The sequence below is a fragment of the Cotesia glomerata genome, linkage group LG10, assembly GCF_020080835.1.
Source record: "Cotesia glomerata isolate CgM1 linkage group LG10, MPM_Cglom_v2.3, whole genome shotgun sequence".
NCBI classification, from domain to species: domain Eukaryota; kingdom Metazoa; phylum Arthropoda; class Insecta; order Hymenoptera; family Braconidae; genus Cotesia; species Cotesia glomerata.
Window position 1 is genome coordinate 3170828 of NC_058167.1, and position 14062 is coordinate 3184889.

General features: G+C 39.4%; 1 long non-coding RNA gene across 1 annotated transcript in view; it reads left to right on the plus strand.

Moving 5' to 3' along the window:
- The first annotated feature begins 2464 nt into the window (after positions 1-2464).
- Positions 2465-14062, plus strand: part of LOC123272930 — a 12985-nt gene continuing 1387 nt past the window's right edge. Inside the window, exons 1-2 of the long non-coding RNA XR_006511200.1 lie at positions 2465-2739; positions 9063-9065. This is a non-coding gene — a long non-coding RNA (uncharacterized LOC123272930). The remainder of the gene's footprint in view (positions 2740-9062; positions 9066-14062) is intronic.

Genomic DNA, 14062 nt, shown 5'->3' on the forward strand with positions numbered 1-14062 from the left:
AATTTTCCGTTCTATCAATTTAAACTTGGAAATTCTTTATGAAGCTTAAAAAACTGCGTCGAATTTCACCAACCGCGTAGAAATCGGTTTATTCATTCAAAAGTTATTTCGATTTGAATATTCAAAAAATAGTGTTTTATCAAACGTCTATCACACTTTTGAGCTCGAAGAGCTCAAAAGCATACAAAATCTATTTTTTGAGCTCGAAGAGCTCGAAATAACACAAATTTTATTTATGAGCTCGAAGAGCTCAAAAACGTCACAAGTGCAATTTCAAGCGTTTAGGTATAGAATTGGCGGGAAGTTACAGAGATGGCCTTCAGGGTCAACTGTTTTCCTAATTTTTTTTTCTTGTAAAATTCGTCAAATCGATCTATTTGGACTTAAAAAAATTTGAATTACACAATGACGCACACCAAGTACATTCCAAAATTGTTTTTTTTTATTTTTAAATTTACAACAAAATTTTTTTTAATTATCGAAAATCATATACAATCATATCAGTTACTTGGATTTTTTAATTTTTTAATTTTATATCTTTTTGTAAAGGAAAAAAATTTTGTTCTTATAATAGTCTTATGAACATGGACTTGGCGCTATTTTTTACAGAGGAACTGTTTTTGATCGGATCAAATTATACTCAATCTGGTCGTTTTATTTTTTGCTTAAATCACAATGCCGTCGAATCAGGAAAGAAGAGTGAATAAACAATATTTATTGCCATCTTATAAGCGTAATCAAGTAAGTAAGAGAACAAAAGAGCGTTGGAGACTTGTCTTTCAAAAATCTTTCGAACAGTCCATAAATAAAAAAGAAAATCATAATCAATGTTTCTCCCCCACTGGAAATAATAGCAGTTAGGAACATTCGACGGATGTTAATGAACAGCTACCCGACATAAATATTCATAAAAATATAAATCCCGAAGAAAACGATCATGTCTCATCTACTGAAATCAGTGAAATTAGTGATAGCGATAGTTTATCACATTGTAATATTAACTCCTCATCTAATAGTTCTCATTCTCAATGTCACTTTCATTCAACAAGATTTAATACAGATGATTTCCAAGGTAGTAAATTAATGTTTCCTGAAGCACAAATAACTGTGGCAAACTTTATGTTCATGATCATAGTATATTTGGTACAGAAAAATTTAACAAAAAGAGATGAAGATGATCTTATACAACTTATAAAAATATTAGCTGGCCCGGAATTCATATCGTGGAATGCCTCTCAGCATGCACGTGCTAAAACATATAGTCCTCCTAAATCGAAAATATGTTCACATTTTTTTTTTGCCCAAATAGCAACGTTGTATTAATTTCACATAATAACGGTAAAGAAATGAAAGACAAATCTCTAGAATGTACTAATTGTGAAAGAAAATATAAGCTTAAATCAGAAAATTCAAATCAATTTATTACTGTCGATTTAGATTATCAGCTTGAAACTCTTTTGCATAACGAAGATATTCACAAAGATTTATTACAATCATTGGATTAACGTGACAAAAATAAAGTCGATGGAGTAATTCATACTATTTACGACTGTTAATTGTATAAAAACGTTCAACTTTTGTCTCTACAAACATTGTCATACAACGTCAACACAGACGGTGCACCACCTTTCAAGAGTTCAAATTGTAGTTTTTGGCTGATACAGTTGTGTATAAATAAACTTTCTCCTGAAATACGAAAGCAAAATATAATTCTTGGTGGTATGCTTTTATCTTCAACTGAGCCAGGTCCAGAGTTGATGAAAATTTATTTATCAAAATTTATCGATCATGCTGAAAAGCTTATGATTGATGGAATTAATATAACTATGCATAATTCGCATGTAACCAAAAATTTTGAATTCCATTGCCTTTTAATATGTGTAGATTCAGTTACTAGACCTGTTATACAAAACCGATATCAGTACAGTGGTAATCACGGTTGCAGTTGATGCTACGATTTTGGCAAGTACAATAGTTCAGCTGTTCGATATCCTATTACTGAAAACGATCCTATTTTAAGCATTCATAAAGATTATGTCAATGATGTAGAAAACGTAGAGAAACTAAATCGACATATTAATGGTGTAAAAGGTCGCTCTGAGCTATTACGATTGGAGCACATAGATTGTGTATAGAGTTTTCTTATAGACTATATGCATGATGTTTTATTAGGTGTCACGCGGCAGTTATGGACTATTTGGACAACTCCGAGAACTTCATAAAATTTAACGCCAGCTGATTGTAAAGAAATTAATAACCGATTTCTCCAAATAAAACGACCACATGAAATTCACAGATTAGTAAGGCCTATCAAAACTATGGCAAAATGGAAAACGTCTGAGGGAGAATCTTGGTTACTGTTTGATAGCTTACCCTGTTTGGTTGGAATTTTAAAAAAAGAATGTTTTAATTCATATTGCTTATTTGTTTCAAGCATATTCACATTATCTGGTAATATAGAGCGACTGCGTGGTCGAGCGGTTTAAGTCTTAAACTGCCCGTATAACAGTCGCTCAGGCGTGGGTTCGAGCCCTGGCAGTCGCAATTTTTCTGCGATTTCCAAGGCTTGCTCCCTGGCCGACTGTACCCTGGCCAGGTTTCTGTGGTTTCCTTGGTCACTGTGCTAAGGGGCGAGGCACAGGCAAATGCGGGTACAGATTGTAAGTCGGCCACAGCCGCGGAAAGGAGGTAAAGATGTGTATTTAGACACATCAAGGACAATAAATAGTAGGAAGGGACGTAAAAATCCCACGTGTCTAGGCCAAAAGGCTGACGCGTAAGATTCCAAAAAAAAAAAAAAAAAAAATTATCTGGTAATATTACTGAAAGAAAATTGATAGAATGTGAGTTAGATTCATTGAAATTTGTTGGAGAATGTGAACAGAATGAAATCTTCTATTTCAGAAAAGAAATCAATGCTGCTCACGGTGTTTCTCAACAAATTGTTACTTCATCCCTAAAAAGAAATCATATTCGGCGCAATATTAATAATGGTACTGAATCAGCAATGTATCGTGAATATTGTAGAAAATTATTTCTTCCATAACAGTTAATAAATTTCGTACGAACATATAATGGTGCAATGCTTACCGGGAAAGCAAATGAACCTAATGCAAGAATTTATAACCTAATTTGTGATCTTCACATTCTGGAAGTTCAGAGTCGCAAGATCTATAGCCGATGAATTCTCAAAAAAAAAAATTCTTCGTCGTATGAAGTATACGCGTTCAAAAAAAATCTGATGATACGGTTATTCAGTTGAAATTCAAGAAAATAATTCAAATACATGACTTTGGTATAATTAATAATACTTGCTATATATACGGTCAAGAGCTTGTAACAACTCCTGCGGAATTTTGCACAACTCGATTGAATCGTATCTTGGAAGTAGTTGAAATGCAAGGTGATGAAGTATTCATTAATGCTAACGATTTAGAATGTAAGCTAGCATTTTTTTCCACTGGAAATAAAACCTATGCTTCATTTTTGTCCGATTATTTGGGAATTTTGGTACCCTTAAGAAATTTTTTTTGTTATAGTGTCATTATAAAGGATGCTTTTTGTTAATCCAAATTTCATCCAAATATTAAAAATAATTTTTTTAATATATATATATATATATATATATATATATATATATATATATATATATATATATATATATATATATATATATTAGGGTGCTTCATTTGAGACGACTATTTTTTTTCTCACTCCATTGACAAAATATTGTTCTTCACATAGAAAAAAAAATTCTCACCAAAGGATAGTTCTTAATTTCAATTTTAAGTACTCGCTGGATGAATTTAAAGTTTCCCCATATAATTAACCCGTTAAAATCATTTTGTTTGCTTAAATTATCTATAGCATAGCGACATTTCATGATATTTATTTGACCATGGGCGGAAGTTGTAGAGGGATCCTTCCTCTTTAAAAGCTCTGACAGCTTATTTCCAATTTATGAGCTATCTCGCCAGTAAAAAATTGTATATTCGATTTTTGCTCAAAAGTCGTGGTTTTTCTATTTTTTTCTCCTAAACTATTAATCTGACACCAAAATTGCAAATGACCTTTTTTGTGAAGAATTTAATTTTCTATAAGATAAATTGATAGCTGAACGCTTTTAATGAAATGCCTCTGAGATAAATTTAATTAATGACAAGAAAACAATCAATGACACTATTTTATCGTAATTTTATTACTTTTTAATAAAACAACAGTTGATAAGAAAAATTACAACATATTCTAATAAATAAAGTTGTTACATAGAATACATCCAAAATATATAGTCATACATAACTCCGGCACACAAAAAAAAAGTGGTATGTACTTTGGAACGGACCTACCTATTGAAATGAATATTGACCCACTGAATCCGAATTTCAAGTCCGCTTGACCCTATCTTAGCCTGGTGAGCTGATCAAATTTGCAAAAAAAAAAAAAAAACGAAAAACCTACAAAAATTGCTATAAATCATGGAAAATTGAAGTTATCGAGATAAAAAATTTTTTCGAATTAGATTGAGTATGATTTTCATGTATTTTGTTCCACCGAATTTTAATCTGAAGTTTTCTTGCCCCGTTAACGTTTTAAAATAAAGAAAAAATATCAAAAAACCAAAAAAATCGGGAAAATTGCAGCTATAAATATGAGAAAAAATCTATAAAACATGATTAAATACTTTTCTTGTATTTTTTCACGCATAAAATACAAATTAAGAATCTGAAAATATAAAAAATTTTAATATCTATAAAAAATGACGTATAGCTAGAATAAAGAGAACAATTTTCGCGAATTTCAAACTGTTCTTCATTGGTATCGAACTCTTTTGTTCTCAAGCGATCTACGCAGTAAATTTTTCTTCCGTTTGTTATTATCTCTTGTATTTCATGCGTGAAAAAATACAAGAAAAGTATTTAATCATGTTTTATAGATTGTTTTTTTATATTTGTAACTGCAATTTTCCCGATTTTTTTGGTTTTTCGAGATTTTTTAATTTTAAAACGTTCACGGGGCACTGGGCTAATTAACGTTCAGAGTTAGTTTCAGTAAATTGGGATACATAAAAATCATACTTGATTCGGGTCCGCAAGAATTTTTTCATTGCTGTCAATGCAGTTTTTTGCAATTTTTTGGGGTTTTTTGCATTATGCTTAAAATTGGAGGGTGACTGGGTCAAACGGACTTGAAATTCGAATTCAGTGGGTCAATATTCATTTCAATAGGTAGGTCCATTCTAAAGTAGATACTACTTTTTTTAACAACTATATTTATTAGAATATTTGTAAGATGATTCAAAATTTTAAAAATTTAGGCATTATAACGATATCACAATGGTTGATTACAAAAATATACAATGTTGTTATTTTTTTATCAACTGTTGTTTTATTAAAAAGTATTAAAATTACGATAAAATAGCGTCATTTATTGTTTTCTTGTCATTAATTAAATTTATCTCAGAAGCAATTCATTGAAAAGGTTTAGCTATCAATCTATCTTATAGAAAATTGAATTTTTCACAAAAAAGTATCTTTGCAATTTTGGTGTCAGATCAATAGTTTAGGAGAAAAAAATAAAAAAACCACGACTTTTGAGCAAAAATCGAATATACAATTTTTTACTGGCGAGATAGCTCATAAATTGGAAATAAGCTGTCAGAGCTTTTAAAGAGAAAGGATCCCTCTATAATTTCCGCCCATGGTCAAATGAATATCATAAAATGTCGCTATGCTATAGATAATTTAAGCAAAAAAAATTATTTTAACGGGTTAATTATATGAGGAAACTTTAAATTCATCCAGCAAGTACTTAAAATTGAAATTAAGAACTTTCCTTTGGTGAGAATTTTTTTTTTTTTATGTAAAGAACAATATTTCGTAAATGGAGTGAGAAAAAAAAAGGCCATTTGGCAGCCGAAATAGAAGTAGTATTCATAATGAATAAAATTAAAAACTACTAGGATTAAATACAAAAAAAAATAAAGAACGTTCAATACAGAAAGAGAAGAATTATTGTACTTTAGTACTTTTCAGTCAGTTTATGGACAAAACGACTGCAAAAGTAAAATTTCTTAGAGATGATCCTAAGATGGATATTTTTTGCTTAAGAAAAAAAATGTGAGCACATCAATTGAAGCTTATTTTCTCAGCTTTTAGATGCAATTTACAGGAATCGAATAACTCGACACGTTCAAAAGTTATTTGAGGGAGAAGTAGTGAAAGTATCAAATTTTCTAAATTTTAAAATTTTTAAATGCTGTAATTTCTAAACTATTTGAGCGATTAAGCTCATATTTGAACTTGACCTTCCTTATAGTCGATAGAATAAGTATGTTGAGTTTCATTGAGATCCCTTAAGAATTGTTGACGCTATCGTCGTGACAAGTCGCGTTAAGTCGTACATTTATATATATATATATATATATATATATATATATATATATATATATATATATATATATATATATATATATATATATATATATATATATATATATATATATATATATATATATATATATATATGTATCTATATTGTAACGTGGTAGATTTTTATTCGACGCTCAATACTTGGGGTATATTTACTTTCCAGGCCCCAATCCAACGCCGTGAATGTTATGTGTGAATGAATGAAGATTTTACTAATTTGTATGAATTTATTTTGTCAAAATACATAACGCTGTACGAGTAACGAAGATAGCACGAGTCACAGATCGTACGAGACTACAAAGTGGAGCGACAAGGATAGCGATACGACGACAAGAAGCGAGTACCGAAGCGAGCGAGACACCGAGCAGCGTAAACACTCGAGAGGTCTGAAGACAACTCGACGCTGCATTGCTGCATTTTTCCACTATGACGATCACCATCGATGACAGTTGGCTAGTCAGTACTGCTGGAGCAGTGGTGACTCAAACTGTCGTGAAGGCCCGTTGACTGTTATACGGACCTAACTCAACTATCGATGAGTATCAATTCCAATGGAAATGAAGACTAGCGCCACCAACTTCAACGAAGGAAGAAGTGGGTACTTCTCTATGAGGAAGAGGATTCGAGGCTGGACTGTTCACGGATTCGGACGCGCTTTTGCGCGCTCCGCAACCTAAAGTTAATTTCGACGTATTGTCGCGATTTTGTTCACTTGAAATTAATTGATAAATTGTATTGAAGTATTTATTTTTTTTTTAAATAATTTATTTATCGAGTCGACCGCATGAAGCTTTTCCGAGCTGCTGCGATGAGGACGACGCTCAATTGCTTGGTAAGCCGACGTTCTTGTAAAGAGTTGAATCCAGCATTTCGAGTCCACGTTGTCATTTTGTAAAATATTTTGATTAACAAAATAATACGCGAGGATTCAACGCTTTACGATTATTTTTTTTTGTAATGCTGTTATTACATAGTGTGATTGCCGATGTATGAATGCGAGTGTGAGAAATAAAATTGAGGTGACGACGTGTTAAATTTGGTTTAAAATTAAGAGAAACGTTAAGTTACGACGTTTTAATAATTTTGTTAAAAGTTAATATCGACCTCCGACGTATATTTGTTAAATAAATTGTTATTTTCTTTTGTTAAATTCATCTAAATTCATTTCGAGTAATTTTAAGAATTTTTGTTTAATTTGCTGTCCGATTTTTTAACAACGAGTATTTCAGCATGGCCCGCCACCCTGATGAAGAGGTAAGAGCTAGCCGAAGTCGCAGTAGTAATTAATTGGAGATCATTCTCCTGGCGCCCTTTTTTTTAATAATAATTCTCTTTTTTAGTAAGCCAAAAATTTCCAATATAAACGGTGAGCCTGGCTTGGTGAATCCCCGAGTCAGGCAAAATCACGTTATATATTTTGGTGCCTAACGTGGGGCACACAAAAGGGCAAATTACGACGCGTTATAATTAAGTTAGAACGTAGGTTAGTTAATCGGTATTATGAGTGAGCGAGACGGGAAATCGACCCCGACTGATGAAATGAGAAATGAGTCCATGATGACATGGGATCAGATCGTATATAATTCAACGCGACAGAATAATCGGGAGGAGGCGAATATTGTGACAACTGTCCCAGGGCAGGGAATTAGCACGATGAGTACTACAGTACAAACAAGTAGTCTGACGTACACCATGTCACAAAGGATCACACTGAGGACGAGCAGCGCCAGTGCATTCAGCCCACCATTGATACCTCGACGTCGTATTCCGATACCCCCAAACGCCATTGATGAGAATGAGACATATGAGTGGTATTTGGCACGCAGGGAGGAGGTAAGCGCGGAACGACTGCGACTGGAAGCGGCTCAGCGCAACTTGGCTGATCAGCTCGTGCAGCTGGCAGTTCGTGAGGGTGTAGTGCAAGACGAGTTAGCCGCGATTGAAGAACGTAATGGATCGATGGGAGGATCGAGCGGGTCAAGCGGGCAGTATGACTGGATCGCGGACGCGTCACCCCTGCAGGTGCAGGAGATCCTCGTGACGATGAATGCTAACCCGATAGGTAGTAGTGCGGTGATTCGTGACCGACTGCATCGGTGCTTGCGTCTGAAGCGGTTTCCGAACACAGTCTGGACACAAGAGGACCAGGTGATACCCGACAGACAGCTTCTGAACGCGTTTGAGAGAGAGCAGCGGCGTCAACCGAAGACGACGCCCCGATCTACCGCAATGACAGGTTGGTCGACAGCGAACAACACGATACCACGGTCGACAACTATAACGGCGACGACCACGAGCAACACGACGACGACCTGGACGACATTAGCTCCAGGAGCAATACATGTGGACGTCAATGGATGTACATCATACGGGACGCACCACAGGATTAACACTCAGCGCCCGAGGATGACGACGGTGCCGCTGGAGCGTCCAATCCCGAGCCCTAGGCGACGAAACATCGTAAATGAGGGACTTCTAAGGCCTACAGCAAATTCGACACACTTGCCGGTACACGTGACATTTGCACCAGGGGTGGCACCACTGGGTGCGAATTCACCTCATCATTCACACAGTGAGCACTGTGTGCTGTCTGGAATGGGTGGTGGACCACATTACCAACCAGCGATGTATGAGAGAGTGTCGAAATGGAACCTGAAGTTCTCCGGGTTAGGTAGCGCGCGCGTCGAATCGTTTTTGAATAGGTTGGATGAATGTTTGACGACGTGTGGTATGACGGATGCAGATGCGTTGGCAATATTACCGTTATTGCTGTCAGATGTGGCCAAAACGTGGTGGTCACACATGAAACGTCGTGTATCATCGTATTCCCAGTTCAGATCAGAGTTGCGTCGACGTTTTGGAGAGCCATCGGTCGGATGCAGGATTAAATGGGAAGTTATTACGCGTACTCAAGGGAAGCTTGAGATGGGATTAGACTTCCTAGACGCCGTAATAGCGCTTTGGTCGCGAGTAGACGATCCATTGCCGTTGAAGGATCAATTTGATTTCGCATATAATGGTTTACGCCCGGAATACCATCAGAAGTTCGAGCGGTACGACTTTAACAATTTTGAAGAGTTGTATGAGCACGTACGAGCGGTTGATATTCCCCGCAATCGTCTTCAACGACGTGAGCCGGTACCCGTGGAACAGAGCGTCGTTCCAGAGTATGTCTACCAACCTGAAAAGTACGAAACGAAGAGACGTACTGTTGGTCAGGTTGCTGCTGTATCGAATCCCCCCCAGGATGCGAAGAAGAATAGAAAGAAGCAGAATAAGTCGAACAAATCGAACAACGCGGATCAGTTAAATGATCAGGTTGCTGCGATGAATTCGCAAGCGTCGGTGAATGCGAACCCAGGATCGTCTTCTGGGTCTCCAAACAACAATGGAGCTCAGCGAGGTTACCAGGGCCCATCGAACGGTCGTTCGAGTCCAAAGCAGGGTAAACCCAGGTCGCCAGTATGTCGTGATCTCTGGGGCAAATGCTTCAATTGCTTCTCGACGGATCACGGATGGCGTAGTTGTACCGAGGCAAGACAAGCGAAGTTCTGTTTTGGTTGTGGAACGCGACAGAAACAGAACCGACGCCTGGATGCACGTGTTGCATGATGTTCTTCGAATACAACCGGCCGGAAAACGACGTCGGGAATCAGTAAGGACGGGTCCAGAACTAATTTCCCGCGACGTAAATGGGCCGATGATTGATGTTGAAGCTGAAATGTCAAACGAGCTGCTGCCAGACATATTCAACATTGACATCGAGCCTTGCGGGCCCATGAATCAGTCCTCGGATGCTGCCTCTTCACCTGGATGTGACGTGAAACCACCGACGATAACAGAAGAAGACCTTTTGCGACAACGTCATCTCTGTGGCACTTGTGGCGCAGAAGGCAAATTATGGCGATTTGTGGGGTGCAAGAATGCGTTTTACTGCTCGCGCGAACATCAAGAAGCTGATTAGCCGATCCATCAGTGGATTTGCGTAGCGATTGATGAGCGTGAGCGAAGTTTTCTTGACTTAGCCGACGAAGTATGTCCTATGCAATCCGAGAGTGACGACGTAAGACCCTTTATCGATGTTAGGATAGGCGAAAAGGAACTTAAGGCTTTGTTAGACACTGGTTCGACGATGACGTGCGTCAGAGAAGTTGACGAGTTGAATTGGGTCTATGGGTGTGGTGCTCGAGTGAGACCAGCACCTCGTAACTCAGCAGCAGTTGCTGATGGTTCGATGATGTCAGTACAATCGCTGATAACGCTGCCGCTTGCGATTAACGACGAAATCATGCCGATCAAGGTTCGTGTCATCCCGAAGCTGAAGTACGAGATAATATTAGGAATGGATGCGATAATTGCTTTTGGTATTTGCTACGACGGGGGTTCTGAGCGATGGTGGACTCGATGCGAGGGTGACAGTTATGATTGGAACGCGAAAGATTACCTTATCAAGGAGGAAATAGCGGCCATAGTCGAGATAACCCCGGATCAGCAATCAGAATTAGACGAATTGCTGATACGACGAGTGCCTGACGTGGATTATACCGGGGAAACGACGTTTACGAATCTTATGACCCATGAAATTGACGTGCAGGGTCATGAACCGATTCAACAGCGTAATTATCCGACTTCTCCGATTATTGAGGCAGAAATGTGCCGGCAAGTGGACGATCTACTTGCGGCTGGCATAATTGAGCCTTCGACGAGTGCTTGGTGTAACCCAGTCATCATGGTAAAGAAATCGACAGGCGAGTACCGAATGTGCCTGGATTTCCGACGATTAAATGCCATTTCAAAGCCATGTGCGTATCCATTGCCACTGATGACATGGATCCTGGACCAATTGAGTGGTGCGAAGTTTATTTCAAAAATAGATTTAGAACATGCGTATTACCAGGTGAAACTCGAACCTGCAAGTCGAGAGTACACGGCGTTTTGTGTACCCGGAAGGGGTATGTTCCAGTATGTAGGCATGCCGTTTGGCCTTGCTGGAGCACCGCCGCATTTCCAGCGTTTAATTGACAAAATGTTGGGACAACGACGTGGTATGAAGGTATTTGGATACGTTGACGACTTGATTATCGTCACCGAGACGTTTGAGGAGCACTTGGAGGTGCTCGTAGAAGTATTCGACGGTCTAAAAGCCGCGAATTTAAAGATAAACGCCCATAAATGTGAATTCTGTACGAATGAGGTCCGTTATTTGGGTTATCGCGTGAACAAGAAGGGTTTATTAGTGGATCAAGAGCGTATAAAACCGATGCTTGAGTTCCCGAGGCCGACGACGTTGAAGAAAATGCGAAGATTTCTAGGAATGGCCTCGTGGTATCGACGTTTTATACCTGATTTCGCGACGATAGCTGAGCCATTAACGCGTTTAACGAGTAAAAAGGTCAGATGGACCTGGACCGCAGAACAAGAGATGATGGCCTTTGAAGCGTTGAAATTGGCTTTGGCGACAGCACCAGTGCTGGCGTGTCCAGACTAATCAAAGACATTCGTGTTGCAAACTGACGCGAGCGCAACTGGCCTTGATGCTGTTTTAACTCAAGAACATGAAGATGGTGAGCGAGTTGTAGTATACGCGAGTCGCGTCATGAATAAAGCCGAGCGAAATTATTCAGCGACTGAGCGCGAGTGCCTCGCAGTTCTTTGGGCATGTGAGCATTTTCGACGATATCTCGAAGGATATCAATTTAAAGTTATTACTGATCACAGTAGTCTTCGTTGGTTGCGTGATCTGAAAAGTAAGACGCCGAGACTGAGTTGATGGGCGATGCGTTTGGCCGAGTATCAGTTTCCGATCGAGTATCGAAAGGGTTCATTAAACGACGTTCCTGACGCGTTATCACGAATGTTTGAACCTGACGAACTGGAATACTGCGAGGAAATCATGGCAATTGACGAATTGCCAGAGCAGGCTGACGAGGTACCTGCTGCTGAAGTCGTCGACGATTGGTACTCGCGACGAAAACGCGATGTATTAGCTTTTCCGACGAAATATAAGGACTGGCGTGTAGAAGAGGAGCGTTTGTACAAACATATGCCGAACCCCCTTGTATCGAGCGTCGTTGAGGACTTGGATGCCTGGAAATTAGTTCCACCGAAGGCCGCACATCAGGGAATCATCGAAGAAAACCATGATCCACCTGATGCAGGCCATTTAGGCATTGAGAAAACGGTGTCAAGAATTAAAGTCGATTACTATTGGCCAGGACTGGAGGAAGACGTGCGACGTTACATCCCTGATTGCGATGTTTGCCAGACGTCGAAAGTGTCGCAACAACCAGCTGCTGGGCTGATGTGTCGACGATTTGTGAACACACCATGGACAGTGGTTGCTATCGATTGTATGGAATTTCCACTTAGTCATGCAAAATGTAAATACATGGTGGTGTTCCAAGATTTATTTACGAAGTGGATCAAATTATGCCCAATTAAAAAGGCTGATGGACCAACGACAATTCGGGAGTTTGATAAACTCATCGTTCATCGTTTCCGATGTCCTGAAGTAATTTTGACGGATAACGGCACAGAGTTTGTGAATAAGCTGGTAGATGAGGTAGCTAAAGCTTATGGTGTTCATCATTCGCGTATACCGCCGTATCACGCGCAAGCGAACCACGTCGAACGAGTAAATCGCGTTTTGAAGATCATGATCATCTCTTTCGTTGAGTTAGATCACCGAGCGTGGGACGAACATGTCCATGAATTTAGGCATGCGTATAACACCGCTGTAGTCGAAGTTTTGAGCGACAAGCTAGATATTATAATCGTCATCACCGAGATAAACGATTTGCGGTAGGAGACGTCGTGAGGGTGCGACAGCATACGTTGTCACGCGGGGCCGATCGTTTTTCGTCGAAACTGGCACGTAAATACTCGCAGGAGACGTACGTCGTCTCGAAAGTAATTTCGCCGGTCGTCTATGAGCTAGTGAGTGTAAATAATCGTCCAGCAGGACGACATCATGTCAAAGTGTTGCGTTTAGATGAGCGTGCACCCAAGAATGACGAGAACGACAAATAACCGAAGCTCGAACCCCTATAATTAGTTAGTTGTTGTTCAAGCATGTAATTGTTAGTGGGGTGTATGTGTTATTTCAGATGGCGAACAACGACGAACTTCAACGTCGCGTGCTGGCCCGTCTTCGTGCCGAGAACCAGCACCTGTTTAATGAACTGCTGGAAAGAGAGGAGCGGACAATACAGGCTGAGCGTTGTCGCATTGTTGCGCTTCCGACTACCCGACGAATGCGCCTGGGATGGTATCAGCGTTATCTGCTGTCCATCCAGATTCCAATGGCGACGATCGCCGTAGACTGGCGGTGTCCAACGTGCCGACGACCGACTTACGCAGCACAAGCGTGCGTGAGAGGAGCTGACGCGATCCTGGCGTCCCACTTGACGCCTGTCGAACGAGTGCGCCGAGCGGAAGCAACGTTGGAGGAGTTGCTGCCGTTGGCGGAGCGGTTGAACCGTGCAATCGCGTTTGTGCAACGTAACCCACCGCGGACGTTACTCCCAAGAATTCCCAGAGCCCGAGCGCTAGAGAACGCTCGAGTTCTTACCCGAGAGCTGCGAGTCAATCCCACTGTGCCATCGCGGAGCTGAGCTGGATGCTGGAACTGCGGG